Source organism: Puma concolor, chromosome D1 (assembly GCF_028749965.1).
Source record: "Puma concolor isolate L17-30 chromosome D1, mPumCon1.1.hap2, whole genome shotgun sequence".
Lineage (NCBI taxonomy): Eukaryota > Metazoa > Chordata > Mammalia > Carnivora > Felidae > Puma > Puma concolor.
The window spans coordinates 3,423,079-3,446,871 of NC_141676.1; the positions used below are offsets into that span (position 1 = coordinate 3,423,079).

Genomic DNA, 23,793 nt, shown 5'->3' on the forward strand with positions numbered 1-23,793 from the left:
GTGCCCACAAGGCTGGAGACACGTGTCCTCGCAAAAACCCGGACGTGAACGTTCAGAACGGCACTCTTCACAGCCACCGAAAGACAGAAGCCATCCCCATGTCCAAGCGATGAACGGATAAACAGCATGCGATCCGTCCGCACAGAGTAGGACTCAGCCACCAAAAGGCAGAAAGCCCGGATATGTGCTACAGCGTGGACAGACCTGGGAGACGGTCACTAAGTGAAAGACGCTGGACAGAAGGCCATGAACTGCATGACTCTGTACGAGATGTCCCGACTAGGTCAGTCGCAGGGACAGAAAGCAGACTGGTGGTTCCCGGGGTGAGGTGGGGGTGGGGGGGCCCGGGGATCCCCTGTGCCTGGTGCAGCGTCATCGTTCGTTTGGGGGGATGAAAACGTTCTGGAATTAGATGATGGTCGCACAGCATGGGGAATGTACTCACTACTCCTGAATTGTGCATGTTGGAACAGTTAAAATGGTAAATCTTTTTTTTTTAATGTTTATTTTTGAGACAGACAGAGAGAGACAGAGCATGAGCGGGAGAGGGGCACAGAGAGAGGGAGACACAGAATCCAAAGCAGCTCCAGGCTCCGAGCTGTCGGCACAGAGCCCGACGCGGGGCTCGAACCCACAAACCGTGACATCATGACCTGAGCTGAAGTCGGATGCTTATCCGACGGAGCCACCCAGGCGCCCCTAAAATGGTAAATCTTATGTGTACAGGCGTTTTCCACAATAAGCAGAAATGTCCCACGTCCAAAAGGAGACACCACTGGTGCGCACTGGAGGGGACAGTTAAGTGACACTCAGTTCACATCCCGCAACGTCAAAATGATGCAGATAGATGGCCCCGTGATATGGAAAAGAGCAGGTTAGCCACAGTTGGAATACAAAGGGTCTGAAAAGTTTAAGTGTTTGTGATTCTGTGTGGAAGTTCTAGAAGGATCCTCCCCAAACTTCTCAGGCTGATTATCTCTCGGTGATGGGATTCTAGAAGGGCTGTATGTCTCCCGGGTGGCTCACTAGGCTAAGCGTCCAACTTCGGCTCAGGTCACGATCTCACGGTTCGTGGGTTCGAGCCCCGCGTCGGTCTCTGTGCTGACGGCTCAGCCTGCTTGGGATTCTGGGTCTCCGTCTCTCTCTCTCTCTGCCCCTCCCCGGCTCACATGCTGTCTGTCTGTCTCTCTCAAAAAGCAAACAAATAAACATTTTGTAAAAACTCTTTAGAAGGGCAGTGTGTGAGCACATTCATTCTTATTATTTCTAAAATGTCCGCAGCAAACTTTTGTAACCAGAAAACGTTTCGGACGCGGACAAAGGAGGAAGCGTCAGGATTTCTCTAAAGTCCTGCCAATGCTTCCTGGGGTACAGAGGTGCGGGGGGGCAGCAGGGGAAAGTAGAAAGGTCCTTCCCCAGCCCAGGTGACCCACATGTCTCCCCCCACTGTCCCTTCCCGGCCAGGGGGCCCAGAAGATGAGGAGGGCCCCTGTGGACAGTGGGAGAAGGTGTTTCCTGCCCAGGAAAGGCCAACAACTTTTCTCTGAGGACCAGCGGTATAGCATTCATTCATTCATTCACTCACTCACTCACTCACGCCGCTCTTGGTCCCGACACTCGCTCCGTGCCTGCTCAGGCCCCGCGTGAGAGTCTGGGCAGCCGTGAGGCTGGTTGAGGCAGGAAGGATGCAGGGATAGAAGGCAGGGTGGCAGGCAAGCGTCAGGCCTTGCACCAGCCTCCCTGCAGTTTGCGACAGAGCGCTGGACCACCCACCTGGGCTGAGGGGCGATGCATGGCTGCGCAGGGGAGCCCAGAAAGTTCTCCCAGGGAGGGGCCCCAGACCAGACATATCCTGTTCCCCAAACAGGGGGCCTCAGAGACCACCCCCTAGCCCACCGCCCTGCTCTCCCTTGCAGTGGACTTGACTTTAATCCGGTGAGCGGACAAGCGATGAGGCCCTACTGTGCGCCAGGCCCCGGGTGCCGGGAGTGAGACACGGGGCCTGCTGGGGCCTCCGTTTGACGGTGGCTTTCCGGGAAAGCCGTCCGGGAAACTAGATATTCACAGAAAATACCTGTAAAATCTAAGCCACTCCCCTGCCCCGAAACTCCAGCGGCGCCCCACACAAGGTCCACACACCCTGTGGGACTGAGCGTGGCCGTGCTCCCCGACTCCCGTCTGCCCCGCTCCCCGTGTTCACCACCCTCCAGCCATATTGCCCGTTCAGGCCAATTCTTCAATGCTCCAAGCTCTTTCTACCCCAGGGCCTTTGCTCTTGCTGTTACCCATCACACGGAACACAGTAGGTGCTCGATAAGTTTTTGTTGAATGCACGAGTGACTAGAAAAAATAAGGTGTTGCTGACCCCCCGAAATACTGCCCGGACTCCTGCGACAGGGCTCTGATCAGGGCAGCCCTCTGGTCTCGACCGCACGTATTTTTTTTTTCTTTTAACCGTGGTGAGAATCCGCAGTCATTGCTCGGCTCGGCACTAATCCTGAATTAGTGAGGCACCACGGTCCTTTGGTGTTAACATTCTCTGAAGTTCGGCTCAGAAAAAAAAAAAAGAAAAATGAAAAGGAAGGCCTCCCCCTCCCCCCCCCCCCCCCCCCACCAAAGAAAGGCACAAGTGAGCATCGCAGAGCTGGGGGCGAGTCAAGACCAAAGAAGAAAGCACAACCTGGCCCCGATGTTTGGCCCAGGCAGCCTTTGAGGGCCAGCTGTGCCCGGTGCGTTTGTAGCGCGGGTGGCACAGCCTGCCAGATGTTCCGCGGGACGACTGGCACTTCAAACGCCCAGGCCCCAGCCCATTACCTGAGCAGGCTTTGTGCATTTCAAAGGGGAAGCCACTTGAACTTTCCCTGTAATCATTAGGCCCCAACTTGTCTTTCATGGGCCATGCTGCACGGGGGAGTCCCGACCGTTCGTTACCAGGTTCTGATGGCCTTGGAGCCCACCTGGAGAGCCCCACCCGCGGCTACCTGCCCCGTGAGCTCTCGCAGCCCCCGGGGGCGCCCAGGACCCCGTCTGGCCGCGGTGTGGCCCGGGAGGGCAGAGGCCGCCCGCACCCGCCTGCGTGGCCGTGGCGTCAGACTCCTGGGGCGGGCTTCCCGATTCTACCACCTGCCGGCCGGCAGACCTGGGGCGCGTCCCCGGGCCTCCCCGACCCTCCGTCGGGGGGGTTGCAAAGAATCACAACAGGGCCTATGTTGCAGGCGTGCGGGGAGCTGCAAAGCGCTGGCATTTTCCAAACGACAGAAGCCGGAACGAACGTGTGGCGGGTTGAATAGTATCTTTGCGAGATTCGTGTCCACTCAGAACCTCAGAACGTGACCTCATTTGGAATAAGGATCTTGGCAGATGTGGCTCGGCTAGGGATGGAAATGAGATCTTCCCGGCTTGGGGGGGCGGGGGGGGGGGGTGGCTAAATCCAACGACCCTTGTCCTTCAAGAGGCAGAAGGGAAGAAGGCCCGTAAGAGAAAGCCACGCGTGGGAGGAGATGGCGGAGGCGGGGCCGGGGGGACGTGGCCGCAGCCCGGTGACCTCTGGAGCCCCAGGAGCTGGAGGGGCAGGAAGGACCCTCCCCAGAGCCCCCAGACCCTGGCCCGCAGACTGGGAGAGAATACATTTCTCTGCCTTTAAACCTGTAAGTGTGCAATGCTTTATCACAGCCCGGCTGGCAAACAATTAAAAAGGCAAATTGTTGCTACTCTAAGGGATGCTCCGTGCAGCCGAGGCGTCTCAACGGAAACCCGGGCCGACGCCCCGCGGTGGCCTCTTTCGACGGGCAGCACTCTCTGCTTCCAAAGCAAGCGTGGGAGGAACAGACAGCAAGGGAAACAGGTTTGGGGGTGACAGAGCCGGGCTCGAAGCATGGCTCTGACCCCTGCCCGGCCGTGGGACTCTGAGAAGTCACGGCTCCTCTCTGAACCCCAGTCACTTCCCCTATGACGTGGGGACCGTTACATCCACCCTCAGGGTCTCCGTGATGATGAAACCAGATCAGGATGGGAAGCACTCTGGGCCTAAGCGTTCAGTAAAAGCGTGTATTAGTGACCCGTTAGTTAGCTAATTGTTGTATAGCAAACAGCCCCAGGAGCAGCGGTAGAAACCAGGGCCAATGCTGACTGCCTCACGCAGTGGCCCCGCGTCCGAGCATGGGAGGAGCTTAGCTGCGTGTTCCCGGCTCGAGATCTCTCATGAGGTTGGACTCAAGCAGCTGGCCAGGGCTGTAGTCTCTTCCAAAGGCTGGCCTGGGGCTGCGGGAACACCTTCGAGATGGCCCACCCACACGGCCCCTGGCGGGGGACACGGCGGCCTCTCCCTAAGGCTGCTTGGGTGACCTCACAACATGGCCGCCAGCTTCCCGGAGCAAGTGATCCGAGGGAAGACAAGGTGGAGACAACAAGTCGTCTGCTTGTCGTATGCACAGCGTGTCCTTTCTGCCACATTCTACCGGCCACACAGCCCATCCCTGCTACAGTGCGGGAGGGGGAGGGGACCGCCCAAGGGCACAGATCCCAGAGGCCGGATCCGTGCAGGCCATCTTGGAGTGGGCTGCCTGGGGTCTAGGACCAAGATGTTCTCGGGAAGGCGGTGGCCCTATCCTCCAGACGCGCCTTGGGTCCAGCCTGCCAGGAGCTGTAAGGCCATTCGGGCCCCATGCCCGGCCTCTGGGCTGCAGTTTGAGTAGTCTGAATCCCCCCACGTCTCGCCGTGTCTCCCTCGCGTGGACGCGCAGGGCCAGCGTCGTCAGCTCTCCATTTAGTGGGGTCACAAAGCTCGTTTGGGCAGGACTGCCGGCCCGGAGCCGAGTCAGCCCCCCACAGGCATCCCCCCTTGCTCCCGGGGTTTCAGCCTAAACACTGAAGTGAAGGTGTATCGGCTCGGGCCCCGGAGCCCCCCTACATTCTGGGGGGACAGTGGGCGGGACCGAAGGCCTGTCGCAGCGGCACCTTGGGCCCTCACCAGGGGCCCGGCGACAGCCTCCCTGGCCGGTCCCCGGGAGTGTGCGTGTGTGAGTGCCTGCGTGTGAATGCGATTTATACACGGGCCTGGGCACAACTACGCCCGGAATCTGTTCAATCACCGACACGTACCCAAGACTCGCACGTGATGCACGTTCAGGTGTAAAAAACAGCGAAGCAGGCAAATGCCCTGGACGCCCTGGGGGGGAGGGGGAGACAAAGAATGAGAAGGGGTTTGAGAACATCAGCGCACCCAATGGTCCTACGCTGGAAAGAAAACTGAGGCCCGGAGGAGGATGGGGACCGTGCGCGCGTTCACGGATGCCGCCGCAACCTCAAGGGCGAAATCGTAGTTTATTTAAGGTTTGATTGGTTAGGAAACTACCCCTCCCCCACTGTGAGGCCCAGGTACATTATGTGACCGGGCACCTGGCCAACCAGTGCGTTGAGGTCCTCCGGCTGCAGTGATTGGTTCGTGGACGGCTCGTGACCCAAACTCATCCAATCAGGGGGAAGCCCCGGACTTGGCTTGGGGAGGGGGGGCGGGGGGCGGGTGTTCTGGCTCCCTGCCCGCTGGGGCGGGACCGCCCTGGAGCCAGCCTGGGGGACGTTACCGGGACACCCAGCCGGCAAACTAGGGCTCAGTGATACCCTTTGAACTCCTGGAACAAACCACGCCTGATGGCAGCTCTCCCTGCCTACGTCTTCTTTGTTTGAGGCAATAAGCCTCCCCTCCACTTTTTCCCTGAACAACTGGGGTTGAGTTTGCCTTCACCTACGACTCCAGGGGTTCTAGCTAATTCGCCTTCCACGTCGGCCACCAGGCCAGTCCGTCTTCCGGAATGAGCTGCTGTCCCTGCTGCCCAGGGTGAAGCAAAATTGCACGGGGGGGTCCCCCCCCCCCCCAGCCTCCTCTGTGGTGGTTCCTGCCACACTGGGGACCCTGCCACTTACGAGGGGCTCGGCCTCTGAGGACCAGGACCACAAAGGCTGGGCTCTTCCCCCCACCCCACCCCCACCCCGGGGCACGCGGGCGGCCCGACCACTGGGCCCCGTGTTACAGGTAGGCCACTGGCTCCAGCCCTGGCCGTTGCTAAACTACACACCCACCCTGGGAACCGGTAACACGTGACCCCAGGTGTGGCCACGGGACTCGTCCTGGCCAGCAAAGTGGCCACTCTGGACAGGAGCCCCGAGAGCCGGCCAGTGCTTCACTGCGCCCCTGCCCCCGGCAGAGGTGCAAACTTGGGGTGAGCTGAACCCGCCACCCGCCCAGCTCCCTGGGCACAACTCGAGGTAGAACCCCCCTTCCAAACCTTGATGGGCGCCGGGCTGGAAGGAGAGACACGGCTTCCTCTCCGAGCTGCTGCGATTTGGGGGGGGTGTTTGCTCCTGCGGCCCAGCCCAGGCTTTCCCGACCGGCCACCGTCCAGAGGGGGAGGAGCTATAGCCGCCGTCCCCCCGGGAGCCCCGTGACTGCGTCTTGCGGACGGCATGTCCGTGGGAGAGACACAGGACTCGGAAGCAGGTGTGGGCGTCTTCTCCACCCTCGTGTCCCGTCCTCCAGCTCACGGTGGGGCGCTCTGTGGCGCTAGGACTGGGGCTGGCCTACCTCGACCCGCGGACCCGCTTGGGCGTCGCCTGTGGCCGCCCTCCTGCTGCAGTGGGGGCCTGAGTAGTTTGGACGGAGACAGTGTGGCTCGGTTAGCCAAAGATGTGTACTATCTGTGTCTTCCCAGAAGTTGGCTGATTCCTCCGCCCAGGAGACGGTGGGGCCCAGAGCTAGAGGAATCTGGATCCCTGGGCCGGCACGAGGCCCTCCCCCAGGGGAGCACCCCCATCAAGCCATCGGGTAAGCAGGAGATAAACGTTTACGTCGTCACGCCACTGATCTTGGTAGTCCCTTCTAGAAACTGGCATTATAGTGATCGGTACATGGCCAGCAGCCACGGGGCAGTGGGAAGAACACCGGCTTCCATGTCAGGGACCTGACTTGTGTTCACTTGTTCCTGCGTTCGTTCACTCAGCGAATAGCCTGAGCTCCGGTTATGTCCCCGGCACTACCGGATGCTGGGACAGTACGGTGACTTGGACAAGATTCCTGTCCACACGTGCGCTTTGCTGAGGCAGCGGAGACCCCGCTCTTGACTAGTTTTGTACGTCCTTTCCCTCTCCTGCCTCAGCTGCAGCCCCCACCCCGTGAGAGGAGGCATCTCTCCAGAGACCCCGACTCCTGTGATCCCCTGTGACTGTCCCCAAGGCGCGGGCTTCGGATTGAGTTATGACCCCCCAAAAGACATGCTCGAGTCCTACCCCTATGCCTTGCATTTGACCTTATTTGGAAACAGAGTCTTTGCAGGTGTAATTGGTACATTGAGATGGGGGTCACGGTGGATCCGGGTGGGCCCCACTCCAATGACCAGTGTCCCTGACAAGAGAAAACAAGACACGCGGACGCACAGTGAGAACACCACATGACACGTGAAGACAGGGACAGAGATTGGCTGGACATCTACGAGCCTAGGGACCCCTAGGGTTACCAGCAACCACCAGAAGCTGGAAGAGGCCAGAAGGTGCCCCCCCATAGCCTTCAGAGAGAGCCCGGCCCTGCCTTGATTTTGAACTTCTGCCCTTCAGGACCATGACAGAATACATTTCCATTATCTTAAGCTGCCTAGTTTGTGGTCATTTCTTATGGCCACCCCAGGACACCGATTCAGTGGCTCATGTGAAGGGCCAGCCAGGGTCTGCCTGGGCCCTGAGATCCCAGAGCTGAGCAGGGTTGACGGGTCCCTCGTTCATAATGTCCCTCTGGGAAGGAACCACCCAAAGAGACTGAGATGAGTCACCGTCCAATGTCTGATCTCCTCTTGGGGACCCGTGGATGGAATTCGCGGGGCTTATGAACTAGAAAGAGGAGGTGATGTGTTTATTAAATTCACCACTTTCTCCGTTTACGAGGGTGGGCGAACCACGGGACGTCAACGCGGCCCTCGACCTTGTGGTCCCGAGGGGTTTCGGGGGTTTCTATGTCATCAGTGCAGTGGAATAATCTTAGAGAGTCAATTATCCTCACTGCCCCTCCTCGGTGATGGTGGCTGTTGCATCTACCATACCACCTTGCTGTTGATGTTTCCGGAAAGAGGCACAGAATTCCCCGGGGCGCCCGGGTGGCTCCGTCGGTGAAGCGTCCGACTTCGGCTCGGGTCACGATCTCACGGTCCGTGGGTTCGAGCCCCGCGTCGGGCTCTGTGCTGACGGCTCGGAGCCTGGAGCCCGCTTCGGGTTCTGTGTCTCCCTCTCTCTCTGCCCCTCCCCTGCTCGTGTTCCGTCTCTCTCTCAAAAATGAACATTAAGCACAAGCACAGAATTTCCTCAATCCCAAAATCATCTTTCAGATGTGTTTTGATAGCTGCCTTTGAGTGTAATCGGTTACCACTGTCCGCCTTCCGTATCTTACTCTAAACACTTAAAACTATTATTCAGGGAAGGGGTCGTCCTTGGAAATAGGTTGACCGTCTCTGCTGTAAAGGAGTAGAATCCTCAGCCTTGAGCTGGGCGTGTGGCCCCCGGGGTTCAGACGCCCAGGCAGCCACAAGGCCACGGTGAGAGCGGGGAGAAGCCGCGCGTTGTGTCCTGAAGAGGCAGGTGTCCTCGCCGCGAGCTCGCTGTTGTTTGCGCCTCCCGTGGCTGCACCGTCTCGTAGTGCACAGGTGAGGACGGAATGTCTGGGGAATGGGCGGGTGGTGGGGCGACGAGGTAGAAGGAGCCAGGCCTCTAGGGGTCCCTCGGGGCTCAGACAGTTTCGTGAGGCAGACGCAAACTTCGGACTTGAGTCCTGCTCATTTTGGAAACTTTTAAAGGACAGAACTGAACCGAAGGCTTCTCAGTGCAGAGCCTGAGGCAAGGACCCAACCCACCGTTCAGAAAACAGGTGACGCTGGGATGGGTCCCCCCCCCCTCGCCTGCCCGCTTCTCTGTCCTGCAACCCTGCCCGGAGGAGCGGATTCTCCGAAGCCCCACTTTCTTCTGGCCTTTGGACCTTTGAGCTGCGGCCAGGAAGCGGCATTCGGGGGCTCCTTCACATAAGCCTCCTGCTAACCCCTGCGCCATGCAGTGGGGGGCATGCCCTTGGGGCCTCCCCAGCATCGGGGAGCGGGAGGCACGGGGCAGTAGAGCCGGCAAAAGCATAAGCCCTCAGCCGTGAGACTAGAAGTTTCTTGGAAGCAAGTCCCAAACGACAAAAGATCTGCTGCAGCCCCTCCCTTGACTCTGGGCTGGCCTGGGCTTGCTTAGACCAAGAGCATGTGGCAGAAGTGACCGGGGGCCAGTTCCAGGCCCAGGCCTCAAGGGGCCCGCCAGCTTCCGCTAGCCTTCTCTCGGCGACCCGAGCCACCACGCCAAGAGGCTCGGCTGTCCCGCTGGGAGGACCCTGCGGTGAGACAGAGGTGCCCCGGCAACCCCCAGCCCGCACAGCTATAGCCCAGCAGGAGCACCTGCTATGGAGGTGAAGCCGTCCAGAATGTTCCAGCGGGGCCCCTAGGGAGAGGCGCCCATGGGAGGGACCCCGCCCACCACGGGGAGTGGAAATGAGCTGTGCCCACTGAGCCCCTCCCAGGCTGCAGAATGGGGAACGAGAAAGTGGGGGGCCGGGGGGTTGACTGGTCGGGGGGGGAAGCTCGCCGAAACCCCGGCCATCCCATAAACACCCCAAAGCACTTGGTTAAGAAATCAGAGAAACCGTGATTTCGCCCTACTGCGGATGCCGCCCCTAAGTACATTTGACCCCTCCCCATCCCATTGCCAAGTTCATCTGCACCCCTCCCTGCAAACACTCCCGGGTGGGCACAGGATGGTGAGCTGCAGAACCAGGTCTGGGTTGGACAGAGAGCCTCTCCCGCCCAACTCACACTCCTGGCACATCTCACACTCAAGGGGGGAGACCCCAGAGGGTCCCCGGCACGCCGGCCAGCGAGGGCGTCCCCAGACAGAGGCCTTTCCTTCACCGACAGTCCATTTGGAGGAAAAGGAAGTCGCTCCGAGGAAGCCCCTGGAAAAGCCCCAGGGAAGGCCAGCAGAGCCTGGGGCAGAGAAGGGAGAATTTCTTCTGCAAAAGGTCACTGGTCTGCATTCCCTCACTGCTTTTGCAGCCCGCCGGCCTGTGAAAAGGTCTTTATTCTTCTCCCGGCGCTCCCCAAACAGCCGAGCTGTTTGCAGTGTGGACTCTGGGGTGCCGGGGGAGGAAGGGGCCCAGCTTTCCGTTCATCCCGTTTCCCTAACGGATTTTTGATGTCGGTTCCGTTAAGCATCGGGCTTCCGAATGTCAGGGCTGCAAATTCCCGCAGAATGTCTCAGAAGGTCCGCCCGGGAAGGACGTCGGCACCCCGACGCCTCTGAGCCGTGCGGAGGTCGGGGGCCGGCTGGCACAGCCTGGGCACCAGCTGCCCTCCAGTAAGGTCACGGTTTCTCCGAGCGCTCAGATGCCCGCCGTGGCTGTGCTGCCGTGGCTGTCGCCCTGGGGACGCGGGCCGCCCCCGAGATGTCTGGTTAACGGAGGCCCAGCTGCTCCAGACCCTTCGCACACTCCGCTCCCGTTTCCCTTGGAGCCCAGACTGTCAGATCTGGCCAGCGAGCCATGGGCCTGATCCGCCTCCGGAGGAGCCCCGTGCAGAGGCTGAAAACGCAGGTGCACGCTGGAGATCCACATCCCGTCTCTCGGTGGGCCCAGCTCTCAGTCGGGTTGTCCTCCGCTTCCTCTTCGGGGGGGGGGGGGGAGACCTGGGCAGGCCCTCCCGCCTCTCGGGGCCTCCGCTCCCTCCTCCGTGAAATGGGCACAGCGTCCCCCTGTCTGCTGTGTTGCCGAGAAGATTCAGGAGACTGTTTCAAAGGGCCTGCCCACTTTGGGGGCCTAATAGTGGTCCGTCATCTGCCAAATCCCGGGTGCAGCCTCCGGGGTCCGGTGGTGGCGGCAGGGCGGAAAGCCCCCCAGAGACCCGGGGTTCCCAATCTGTAGGCGTCTTGCCCCATAAGCCACCGAGGCCTCCGCAGCGGCCTGTCACCTGTGTCTGAGGCTCCAGCCACCACTTAACATCAGCAAGTTTATTGCCGCCCCAGGGGCTCAGCCCTGTCCTAATGGGCTGGTCCCCCGGGGGAGGGTCCTGCCCTTTGAAGAGAGTCTTTATGGTAATTGTGGTAATGGGTAAGTGGCCTGGGGGGGGGGGCAGGTAGGAACCCCCACCCCCACCCGAAGGATATAATCAAATTAACCCGGAAAACAAATCACTTTCAATCACAGAGCCACTGATCGGACTCCAAGGCCACAAAGCCACTAAAGGCTCAGGAAGAAGGCCAGGGTTGGGGAGGGGGGCGCTTGGCTGGTCCCCAAGTCTTTGGGACGTGGGCTGATCACAGGCACAGATGGGGTGGGCCCTGGGCCGCCTTCCCCCCCTCCAGCAGCCAGGCTGTGCTGACCTTGAGCCGCACCCCCCCCCCCGCCCCGTCAGCAAGGCGGATGTGGGGGCACCTGTTACACTAATGGAAGAGGGGCAAGTTCCTCTGGGGCTCTGTGTGTGCCAAGTGCGCATGCGGGGGTACAGGCGGTGTCTACTGGCCGGCTGTCATTTAAGCACGGACTGGGGCATCCTCTCTCAGCGTAGAGATGGACTGGGGGCCCCGCCTGCAAATGCAGTGTTTTCCAGCAGGCTCACGGGCACAGCCCTGGGCTCCAGGTCGTGCTCCAGCCCCCCTTTCTCCTGGTCTGTCTCCATGAGCGGCAGACCTGCTCTGAGGTCCCGGGATAAACACCAACCGGCCCCTTGACCTCATTCCTCCACCAGCACTCTTGCAGCAACCCCCCCACCCCCGCTGGGGCCTGCGCACCTCCCTCCCGTACTCCGTGGACCCGCCCGGCCCAGGCCAGCGCCTCCCCAGAACCTCGAGCCTGTGTGCTGCCCCTTCTCAGCGCCCAGCCTGATAGACCCTCCCCGTTCCACTGCCGTCAGAGCCTCAGTGCCCATCGGTCCGTCTCCCTGTGCCTCCTCCCTGTGGATCCCCTCCTTGGGGCTGTCTTCTGGGCCCCCAGACCCACGGCGTGGAGGGAACAACGCCCTTGGGTCCCCAGATGCCCACGGTGCCCTCCGGAGGTGACAGCTCCGAGCCAGGTGGGAGGAGGCCTCGCCGTGGGGACAGCCGAGGGCCCCGGGAGGCCCCAGGCTCCTGGGCACAGAAGCCGCCTTGGGGAGCCCAGCAGCCACACGGGCACACGCCGGCCGGGTCCCCCGTTCCTGGGCGCAAGATGTCCAGCGACAGTATGGTTGCTTGAAGCCACTAAGTTTGGGGGGTGACACGGTCCGTGTGTTTCACTTGTATTTGTTGTTTGTTTCTTCTGGATCCACCACACGTGTGCACGCACGTTCACACTCGAACACGCTCTTGCCCACACTCATGCACATCACACACCACCTCTCACACACCCACACGCACACCCGCACACCCGTGTGCACGCGTACACAGCCTCATGCTGCAGTTGAAGCTATGTGAGGGCAGCCTTCGCTTGGTCGCCGACCAGCCGAGCCCCGGGCGGGCTGGGGGGTCGCTGAGGGCGCCGGGCGAGGGTTCAGGTGATTCAGACCTGCAGAGATCGGAAAGCAAGGCGCCTGCAGCACTTGGGGCGCCTTGAGCCCCAGGGAACGTTGCCGCCGGGGCCCTGGTTGCCCTCTGCGGCCACAGGAAGGGGCATGACAGGCCTCCGGGCCCCCCGATGCCCGGAGAGGAGGTGCCGCCCTCCCCCCGCCGAACCCTGTGACCAGCCCGACGGCCTCATCTGTCTCCTCTGTTCATCTTCTGCTTCTCTGACTCTCAAACGGCCCCTTAATTGGCCATTTGGCCCCTAATTTAGGGACGGTGAGGATCAGCCCCCCAAGCAGCATTTCAGATGGCGGCCAGAGGTCTGGAGCCCCTCCTTGGGGTCCCCGGATCTTTCGACTTGGTCACACAAAGGTCAGCCCTGTGTCCTGGCACGGGTGCCTGGGTAGCCTCTGACCTTCAGCTCTTAAACCTGACCCTGGCGATTCAGAGCCGAAGTGCTCGGCAGAAATGGCGAAGAAGGACCCACCCGGTAGCACGCAGAGAGAGGGCCCTCACGTGCCTGGAGCTTCTAGAACTTCCCTCTGTGGGCACCTGCTGGGCACCATTTCCTTGTTGGCTCCCGGAGTACAGAAACCGGTACAGACCCACCCCAGCCGGGGTCACCGTGGCTTCGTGGCTGTTCGGCTCAGCCGGCAGGAGGCAGGTGCCGTGGCTGCCGATTCCACCTGTCTCTCGCTTGCTCCTGGGCGTGTGTGCACAGTGTGCAAGCCGGCCTCCTGGTCCCCACACCGAGGGTGACCCCAGGACCGTGATTCTGTAGTGCTGCTCTGAAGGATCCTTGGGCACAGGCACGGGCAGGTCTGCCTTGTACAGCTGTGCAGGTTGTGCCCTGCACAAGGGCTCCTCCCGGCTCAAGTCTGGCCTGCCCTCGGAGGCTGCAAGGCTGCGTCTGCCCAGAGCGAGGGGGACCTTTCCCAGTTGCACACGGATGCCTGAGAGGCCGGGGGCCAGCTAGCTGTCGGTAGGCCCTCCTAGGGGGCCTTGGGTCCCATGCCCTGCCCAGCTACAACACAGATACGGCCTCAGGGGAGCCAGGCTTGCTCTCTGGGCCTCAGTTTCCCCCTGGGAAACACGCATTTCGCAGCTCCCTCTATCCCTGAAACGCCAGGACGGCCAGGACGCAGCACACAGTAGGTGCCCTGTAGCGTGAACTTGGCCGCTGTGGCTGCCTGTGGCATCGGGACGGGGCTGGATAATCTGGTCGCCCAACAGGCAGGCCGAGCAGGTATTAGCCGGTACCTGCTGGCTTACCTCAGCCTCTCAGACATTCACAGAACCCACGGCCGCGCCAACGCTCCCCGTTGGCTTATCCACACCTGCAAGGCATTGATGTGGCCCGTCTGATGTGTGTGCTCTGAAACCGAAGCCCCCTTCGCTGTGGGCCTGAGGAGCGTCAGCCTGAGGCCCCAGGAAGGGGGGCCCCACCCCACACAGGGCGCCTGGTCCCCCGCGTACCCCCTCGGCGTCGTGCAGAACCCCCCCTCCCATTGCCCTGGCCAGGTCCTCCCCACCTTTGTTCCAGGTCCTCCCCCGGGAGCCCCAAGGCCATAGCCCTGTGGAATGCCGCACCTCTGAAGGGTAATAGCCCCCCACGAAGCGGCCAGCATTGTCCCCTTGTCCCCGGGCCTCCCAGCTGCCTCCCACCTCAGGGCAATTTATGGGGTCACGAACCACCTCAAGGGGGCAATTCTCTGCCCTGGTGTAAACGGGGTCTCCCAAAGTGCTTTACAACCCGCTTGTAGCCCCCGGGGACAGCCCGAGGCCCGGTGGCCTTTCCATTTGTCCCCCAGGTCGGGGGGCAGGCGGGGAAGGCCAGGTCCTGCCACCGGGAGCCCCAGCCCTCCTGCGCTGCTTTTCTGGTGGTGTTGACAGAAGTCACCTATGGTCATTTTCGAAGCAACACCCCCCCCCCCCCGGCCCACGCCCACGGCTCTCCAGAAGGACAGGAGCGTGAACCCCACCCCTCCAGGTAACACCCTCAACTTCTCTGTGCCTCAGGCTCCTTAGGTGTGGAAAGGGGGTAATCAGAGCTGCTTTTCAAAATTGGTTGACAGATGTCAAGCACTCGACACTTTATCAGCACGCAAGTGGGAATTGCCCGCAATCTCACCTTCCCGCAGCGCCCCCCCCCCCCCCCCCCCGCCCAAGTCTCTGCCTCCTTGCATTGTGGGAAATAGCATACGCACCCAACAGTGCACGCAAGACAGGGCAGGCCCACGAATACTTTCACAGCGGAGACCCACAGAACCCACAGCCACGCAAGAGGCAGAGCGGCTCTGGGGCCCAGAACCCTCCCTCCTGCCCAGCCCCCCGCCGACCCCAGCCCAGCACCGCCCCCCGCCCCTACTCGGCATCCTGGACTTTTCGGACTTTTGCAAATCATTTCCTTGCTCATCTAGACAAGCCTCTCTCTCTCTGTGTGTCTCTCTTTTAAAGGATTCTTTATTTTAAAAAAAAATTTTTTTAATGTTTACTTTATTTTTGAGAGAGAGACAGAGCACAAGCGGGGGAGGGGCAGAGAGAGAGGGAGACACAGAACCCGAAGCAGGCTCCGGGCTCCGAGCACAGAGCCCGATGTGGGGTCGAACTCACGAACCGTGAGATCATGACTTGAGCCGAAGTCGGATGCTCAAGCTCAACCGACTGAGCCACCCAGGCGCCCCTAAGGGATTCTTTATTTTAGTTTTTTAAGTCTATTTATGTATTTTGAGAGAGACAGAGACGGCATGAGTGGGTGAGGGACAGAGAGAGAGAGAGAGAGAGCGCACTGTCAGCACAGAGCCCGATGCGGGGCTCGAACTCACGGACCTGAGTCGGACGCTTAACCGACGGAGCCCCCCAGGCGCCCCCCGAGAGCTTCTGAAAGAAAGTCGTTGTCTGCCTGTGTCTTGCCTCCTCCCTCTTCACATTCGTGAGCTGTCGGCAGGAGGCCCCATGAACGTGTAGTTCACCCACTTCCCTTGGCGGTATAATGTTCCACGGTGCGAACGTGCCCCAGTCCGCGTGTCCGTGCCCCTGCACACGCACTTGGGCTGTTTCAGGCGGCGGCTGCGGGAATGTAGCTGCTCGGGCTGGATGGGTCGGGAGTGAAATTGGGGCTCACAGCTCACGGAGAGCTTCAGCTTTACCAGATGATACCACACGGAGCCAGCATTTTGCTGCAGGAACACGGGGCCTGGGTGGCTCCGTCGGCTAGGCGTCCGACCTCGGCTCGGCTCAGGTCACGACGCCACCATTCGTGAGTTCGAGCCCCGCGTCGGGCTCCGTGCGGACGGCTCGGAGCCTGGAGCCTGCTTCGGATTCTGCGTCTCCCTCCCTCTCTGCCCCTCCCCTGCTCACGCTCTGTCTCTGTCTCTGTCCCAAAAATGAAGACACATGAAAACAAATCAAGACCGGCAGCAGTGGGGCCAGTGCGTGCCCACACAGAGGTACAACCGAAAGGCTTTCCTGTGAACGCTTATGGGCGCAGAGAACATTCCAGAAAGGAGACAGCCTACAGCCCGGCCTGTCAGCAAGGAGACCGCTGAGAAGCGAGGGGGCTACTTTCGCGATTCATTTTATTCGCTTCTTTACCGTCGGCTCCTGGCGCCGTGGGCACGTAGACGCTGTCGTGGAACCTGGTTTTACTAAGTGCCGTGAACCCCCACCGCACCCCCGACGCCCTCCTCTCCCCTCCTGCCACGCCGGGCTTGTGCTCACGCTGAGCTCGAGGCCCTCCCGCGTACATTTCTGCCCTGAGGGGCCGTGTTTCGGGTCCCTGGCTGCCCAGGGCCCAGGCACAGAGAGAGAGGTTCTGGAAAACAGCGCACTCGGCTCACCACTTTGCTCCCGGTTCGAGGCAGGCCCTCGGTGCGTCATCCCTGACGACGCGGCCCCGTCGCCCCTTGCTGCCTGCCCCCCTCCACTTGCTTGACAGGTGGGAGAGCCGGGGCAGGGCCACACGGTCGAGGCAGGGTGCCCGCCGCTCCTCCTGGGGAGCCCTCGGCTACCCCGGCCTCGGCAAAGGTCCTCTCTCTCCGGCTTCCTTCCCCAGCGCACCCCTCTGCCCGGGCCCCGAGTTATCGAGGCAGGCTGCCCATCTCGCGTCACCTCGCCACGCACCGCGGCCTTGCGCCAGGGTCCCTGAGCCCCAGGGACCGAGAGAGAAGCGGTTTTGATGGACAGAACCTCCCGAGGCCCGGGTGTCTTTCCGGTACGGCCCCCGCCCCCTCCTAAAAGTGTCCGTATCACGACGGAAGCCCCCAAGGGGGGCCGTGATTTGCTCCCCAGTGGCCGGGTTGGGTGGCCGGGAGGCACGACTGGAAAGTTCCGGCGTCCGTTGCGTGCCAAGCACGGGGCCCGAGATTTCCACATCTCGCCTCGGTTACCCTTGGGCGCAGCCCTGTTGTACCGTAGGGGAAACCGAGGCTCGGGGTCCAGGGAGCCTCACGCTGCAGGTCAATATCAGACCCAGGAGCACACAGAGTGAGCCCGCCCCTGAGCCGTAAGGGGCTCCCCCTCCCTCCGCCTGGAGGGATCACAGGTGCAGCCCCCAATTTGTTCCCTGTCCATTAACAACCCCGACCTCTGAACCATACTGGGCGTCAAGGAATTAGGGCAGAGATATGCCACCTTTTGGGAGCTGACACCCCTATTCTTATTTAATTCCACCCCGCCTCCGTCAGTCCCTCCAAGTGTGAGCTGGCAAACATCTGTCCTGTAAATCAAAGCGCCCACAAGGGACTCGCTGGCTTTGACGGGCCTCTGAGAATTTCACGGAGCCCTTTGGAGAAGGCACCGTTGGGAGCTGCGAAAGCATTTGAAAAAGTTAAAAGCCTTCTTGGGTAGCGCAACGTGGCCGGGGAGCCTGGCTGTGCGCGGGGGTCACCGCCTCAGGCAGCCAGGCGAGGACAGGTCCTCTGACCCCCCCCCCTCCCCGCCCCGGGGTAAAACGTGGGGACGGTTCCGGCTGGAGAAGCCTGAGTGGAAGGCCATTGTGCCGGCCTCTCGGGTTTTGTTTGGGAGGAAGGGGACACCCGGGGACCCGTGAGACGGTGCTGTCTGCGCACCTTTGACCACTGGAGCCGCACGGACGTCCCCGTATGTGGTCACTCGCCGTTGACGTGGCGTTTCAGTGACCGGTTGGAGTCGCTCAGCCGTGCCACAGGAATCCTTTGTCCGCCGGCCCCGAGGGAATATCTAAACAGTATTGTTGACTGATCTAGTGACTTCTGTGTTGTGACTATAAAAGGGATCCATGTCAGGGGCGCCTGGGGGGCTCGGTCGGTTAAGCCTCCGACTTCGGCTCAGGTCGCGATCTCGCGGTTCGTGGGTTCGAGCCCCGCGTCGGGCTCTGCGCGGACCGCTCGGAGCCCGGAGCCCGCTTCGGGTTCTGTGTCTGCCTCGCTCTCTGCCCCTCCCCCACTCGTGCTCGATCTCTCTCTCAAAACTAAATTAGGAGGAAGAGCAGAGAGGTGCAAAAATCAGAAATGAAATAGGCGAATTCTGTCGCTTTCTAAAACTGTACCCCGGGGCATGTTTTGGGGTTCTTTTCTTGCTCTCACACAATCAAATTCTACTGTGTATTTAGTTTGGTGCTGTTTTCTTCACGCGGCCTTGTACAATGGCAATTTGAGGTGGGGGCCCAGTGTTTGCATGTACCCCCATTCATCTGACCGGTTCACTGAGCCCTTGCCTTTTCCAATCCGCTTCAGACCCACGGATTCCCTCCCTCGGCCTTGCCTGCGAGGGGAAACCAAGGCCCAGGTTCCACACAAACCGTCCGGAAGCATCCCTGCCCCCTGCCAGGACGAGCATCCGAGGCCAGCCTCAGGGGCGTCTGGGCCTGCTTAGCTGTCTGCCAGCTGGCTGGCTTCCGCCCCGAGGACTCCCATCACTCCCCCCGCCACGCCCCTACCCGTGAGCGTGTTCCCCTGTCTCTGCTGGAGGCCTCTCCGGGACCACCCCTCTCCCGGGGCGAAGGAGCCACCTCAGCTGGGGCTCGGCATGCTGTAGAGGGACAAGCATTGACCGATGGAGCCTGCAACGTGTTCCCAGTAGGTGGGTCCCCCTGACTCCTGTGGATGTGACCTTATTTGGACAAAGGGTCTTTACACATGTACTCAAGTGAAGGACCCAAGATGAGATCATCCTGGATTATCCGGGAGGGGGGGCCCTAAATCCAGTGACAAGTGTCCCTGTAAGGAAGGAGCCAGGAGTGGGAGATGTGAGACACAGGTGGTGGGGCGGGAGGGGTAGGGGAGGGGTGCGTGGGACAGAGCAGAGGGCTGCGGCCACAAGCCCGGGGACACCTGGAGCCCCAGCAGCTGGAGTTACAGGAAGGACCCTGCCCCTCCGAGCATCTGGGAGGATCAGCCCTGTCTCCATTCTCGTCTGGGAGTTCCGGCCTCCGGAGCGAAGACCGAATCGGTTTCCGCTGTTTCTGCTGCCCAGGGAGGGGGCCTTTGTTCCCACAGCCCCAGGACGCTAACGCAGGGGTCCGCGGGCTCTGACCTGGAATCCCAGCCCCCGTGTTTGCGGGCTGTGCGGCCGTGGGCGGGAGTCACCACAGCCCTCCCGGTAGGTGTGAGACTCCAGGTGAAACAGAGCCTGGCACAGAGTAGGTGCCCAGGGAATGGCCACCCGTGTTCTCGCAGATGCTGACTGTCGGCGGGCTGGGCCATTTCGAGTTAAAGAGCACCGAACGCCATGTCCCTACCCCGCGGGAGCGTCCCACGTGAGCTGGGGGAGGCAGGTCGGTGATGCCTGGGGCACGGGTGGTCCTGGGGCTGCTCAGGGGCTGTGTCAGGTGCCTCAGCTGTGGCCCCCCCACCCCCCACCCCGCCTGGCACCAGACTCCACCCCTAGTAAGGGACAGAGGAGTCGGACCTGGCCACCCCTCGCCGGGGACATCACACAAGCACATTCCGGGTCACTGGTCCCGCGTGCGAGACAGACAGATAACATGACTCCAACTGTCTTGTGAGGAGGCCTCCGGAAGGAACCCTTAAAACAAACAAAATCACGGGACTGAGACGCTGACGATGAGAGCGGAAGTTTCGCCCACAAGGGGCCAGGCTTTCTACGCTGGTGACGTGGTCGCATCACTGCCTGGCCGGTGTCTGAGGGGCACACCCTGACCCTCCCCCCATTACTGACACCCTCGGGGACGCAGGCCGGCCCAGTCTGCTGAGCCATGATCAGCCAGAGGCAGGGCAGACATCGAGTTCGTGTCTGTCCCTAGCCATTGACCGTGGGGAGTGAGCCCATGGCTCTGCTTGAAGATCGAGGTACGGCCACCTTCCTGGGGCCACGGAGCGGCCATTGCCAGGGTCAGGTGCCGGCATTCCTGTCCAAGGACCACCAGGCACTTAGTGAGGCTGGTGATGAGCTGTGCCTGGTGAGGAGAGGCCTGTGCGTGGAGGGCACAATGCCTGACCGCCTCCAAGGCCAGGCTTGGGCTCCGAGGACCCGGTCCCTCCACGGGGCTGATTCCTGGCGTCCCGGGGTCATGAACCTCTTGGAGAAGGTGTTGAGAACTGTCCGCAGGTGGGGCCCAGAAACCTTGACATGAGATACCAAGGGTTCATGGGTCCGAATTAACACGGGGGTGCCATCGAGACTTGAACAGGGCTTACGGGGGGGGGTTGGAAAGAAGAAGAGAAAGGGGGTAGAGCTGGAGGAGGGGCGTGGGTTGGGGGCCCCTCCGATCTCTACTGGTGAGGACCATCTGGCTGACTGTCCCCAGACCTCAGTCTCCCCGTCTGTAGAGTGGGGCTGGGTCAGGCCCTTGCACACACACTGCATTCTATAGACGGTGGGGAAACAGGAATCAGACCGGAAACAAGGGGGTCAGGGGGAGGGGTGTCACCCGAGAGTTGACGGGTCAGCCCGGGAATGACGGGTGAGGCTGGAACAACCCCGGGGGGGACCCGGAGGCAAGGGCTGGCGGCGTCTGAGTCCAGACCGGCCCTGGGCAAGGCTTCGGGAAGAGGTCCCTTCTTGTCACAGCTGAAGCACGAGGGGTCCGGGTTGGGGCTTCTGCCCCCCCCCCCCAGAGGTGCCTGGCGAGGAGCCCAGCCCGCCTCGGGGGACCCTCGAGCCTTTGCTAAGCCTCTCCTCACACAGCCCTCTGCAGGGTCTCGTCCCATTTCCTAGATGGGGAAACCGGGTCAAGTGCTTGTCCCAAGGCACACGGCAGGAGCCTCTGGAAGGAATCTCCGGCCGCCTTCGTCTGTGGTATGTGCGGCCAGAAACCCTAGCCGGAACTGAGCCCCGAGCATCTGTTTAAATGCCTCAAAACAGAAATACCTCTGTTGTCCGCTGACCTGCTGGGAAGGCAGGCCCGGAAGCCCAGGAGGCCGAAGCCACCGCTCTCCTGTCCTTCCTCCCTTCCTTCTCTCCTCCTTCCTTAACCCATGTTTATCATGCAACTACACGCCAGGGCTGTGCTGGGCTGAGGGGCGACGGCCATGACCGAGACCGCCACGGCCCCAGCCACGGCGCCCGCCGAACAGACCGCGGGCATCAGGTCACCCGCGCACTCACGAACACACACTCGGGCAGGCACGCTCATCCACGGGCACGCACTCAGGCATCTGCTCACGCTCAGGCCCACGCCCGGGAGGGTTCGCGCGCGTGCACGCGCACAGGGTCTGGTGGCGCCGGTCACCGGTAATCGGACCGTGCAGAATGCTCCGGAACTGGGCTTCTCAAGGTCTCTTTTCTCCCTAAAAGGTCTGTTGCCTGGGACCTGGGTGCAGATTTGCTTCTGAGGTCTTACACGAGACAAACCACTTCAAACAAGGTGCTGAATTCCCAGTACAGAGTAAGACCCCCAAATCATTTCCCATTAAAGAAGAAGAAGAGGGAAAAAAAAAAAAAAAGGCATTACTTACAACCAAGTGACAGAAGACTGAGTCACCCTGCACAGAGTAGGATGGGGTGGGGTGGAGAGAGGGTTCCTGAGGGAATGACAAGACTTTGGGGTCATTCTCCAGGGAATGGCTGCCTCGGAAAATATGTCCTCTGCCTGTGACATCAGGGACGCAACACGACTCCCGTTTATCTAGGAGACATGCCCCCAAGGACCCAAAATAGCCACACTTCTTCTCCACACCCCACTTGGTGCTGCCGCTGTGGGTGGGCCCCGTGGCTTCCCAAGCCTTGGTCTCCTGCTCTGGAAAATGGGACGTACGACAGTGGCCACACGCATTCATGGCGCTCTTGTAGAGCCCCCCGGGGACGGTGGCTGGGAACCGGGTGCGTGGGCTGCAAACCGCGGCCCAAGCAAGGCCTGCCACAAACTGGTACCAGGCAGGTGGGGGGGGTTCCCCCTCCGTTTTTTTTTTTTTTTTTTTGAGAAAGTCCACACCTCCAGAGAAGTTTCTAGAGCGGTGTAAAGAACGCCCGTCCCCTTTTCGCCTCTATCACGGCCCTTCCCGCCACAGTGGCATTCTCACTGCCTCGTACACACGCGTTTATTTTCCCGAACCGTCGGAACGCGAGTCGTGACCAGGACTACGCGAGAGGACTCTGGCACGGGGCTCTGGAACGCAAGGACACTGTGTACGTAACCAGGATGCGAGCGCCCGACCCAGGACACCTAACCACGCAGGTGCTAACTAACCAATGAGAGTCCGCATCCAAAGGTCCCCAGGGGTCTCAGCGGTGCCCTTTATGGCAACTTACTTCCCGGTTACTTTTCAAAAATTGAGGGGAAAGTCACGTAACACAGTGTGAGCCGTTTCATTTACTTATCTATTTTAAGATTTTTTAAATAACATTTTAAGTAACCTCTACACTCAATGCGGAGCTCGAACTCACAACCCTGAGGCCAAGAGTCACACACTCCACCGAATGAGCCAGCCAGGTGCCCCCAGGGTCAACCATTTTAAAGTGTAATATTTGTTTACTTTTATTTTGTTTATGTTTGTATTTACTTTTGAGACAGAGGGAGACAGAGCATGAACATGGGAGGGGCAGAGAGAGAGGGAGACACAGAATCGGAAGCAGGTTCCAGGCTCCGAGCCGTCAGCACAGAGCCTGACGTGGGGCTTGAACTCACGGATGACGAGATCATGACCCGAGCCGAAGTCGGACGCTTAACCACTGAGCCACCCAGGCGCCCCTAAAGTGTAATATTTAGGGGCATGTGAGTAGCTCAGCCAGTTAAGCATCTGACTCTTAATTTCAACTCAAGTCATGGTCTCGTGGTTCATGAGATCGAAACTTGCCTTGGGCTGGATCGTGGACAGCATGGGACCTACTTAGGATTCTCATTCTCTCTCTCTCTCAAAATAAATAAGTAAACTTAAAAAAAATAAAGTGTAAAATTCAAGGGCACCTGGCTGGCTAAGTCACAGGAGCACGCGACTCTTGATCTCAGGGTTGTGGGTTCAAGCCCTGCGCTGGGTATAGAGATAACTTAAAAATAAAATCTTAAAAAAATAATGAGTTAAGCGTAAAATCCAGCATTGCATTTACTGCCTTCACAGCCACCAGAAAAGGACACTCCTGACCCGCCAGTCAGTCGGTCAGTCCCCGGGGCACCTCCTCCCCAACCCCCTGGAATGACCAGTCTGCTCAAGCAGGTGTCTTAAAATATTTTTAAAAATGTTTATTTAGTTATCTTGAGAGAGAGAGAGAGAGAGAGAGAGAGAGAGAGACAGAATCGGAAGCAGCTCCAGGCCCTGAGCTGTCAGCACAGAGCCTGATGCGGGGCTCGAACCCACGAACCGTGAGATCATGACCCGAGACGAAGTCGGACACTTCACCGACTGAGCCACCCAGGCGCCCCATCCCAAGCAGGTGTTTTTAAGAAGGAGCCATCAGCACGTGGGGTTTTTCTTTTTTAAAAAGACTTTATTACAAATCAAATGTCACACTGGAGTCTGGGTGTGCTCCGGGAGGGAAGGGACGTTGCGGTGATAGAGTGTGTTTCTGGTCCCTTCTCTGCTGCCCACACAACGAACGTCTTTGGGCAAATCTTTCCTCCTCTCTGGTTCTTATTCTGTTCATTTGCTGATCCGGGGCTTCTAAGAAATTGTCTTAAAGGTCCCATCCAACCCTTCAATGAATCACATGACCAGGCATCGCGCTTCAGTGCCCCTGGCCTCCGGGAATATCTGTCCTGCTCGAGGGTCTCCTCCCAGGCCTGGGGGAAAGAGCCAAGTGCGCAGAAGTGCTGTCCTTGGGTGG

General features: G+C 60.2%; 1 long non-coding RNA gene across 1 annotated transcript; it reads right to left on the reverse strand.

Annotated features, from left to right (window-relative positions):
- Positions 1-525: 525 nt before the first annotated feature.
- Positions 526-23,389, reverse strand: LOC147576312 (uncharacterized). Its single transcript, XR_015241405.1, has 2 exons — positions 23,353-23,389; positions 526-658 (listed from the first exon to the last, which is right to left on the reverse strand). It is a non-coding gene; the product is annotated as an uncharacterized LOC147576312 (long non-coding RNA).
- Positions 23,390-23,793: the final 404 nt, after the last annotated feature.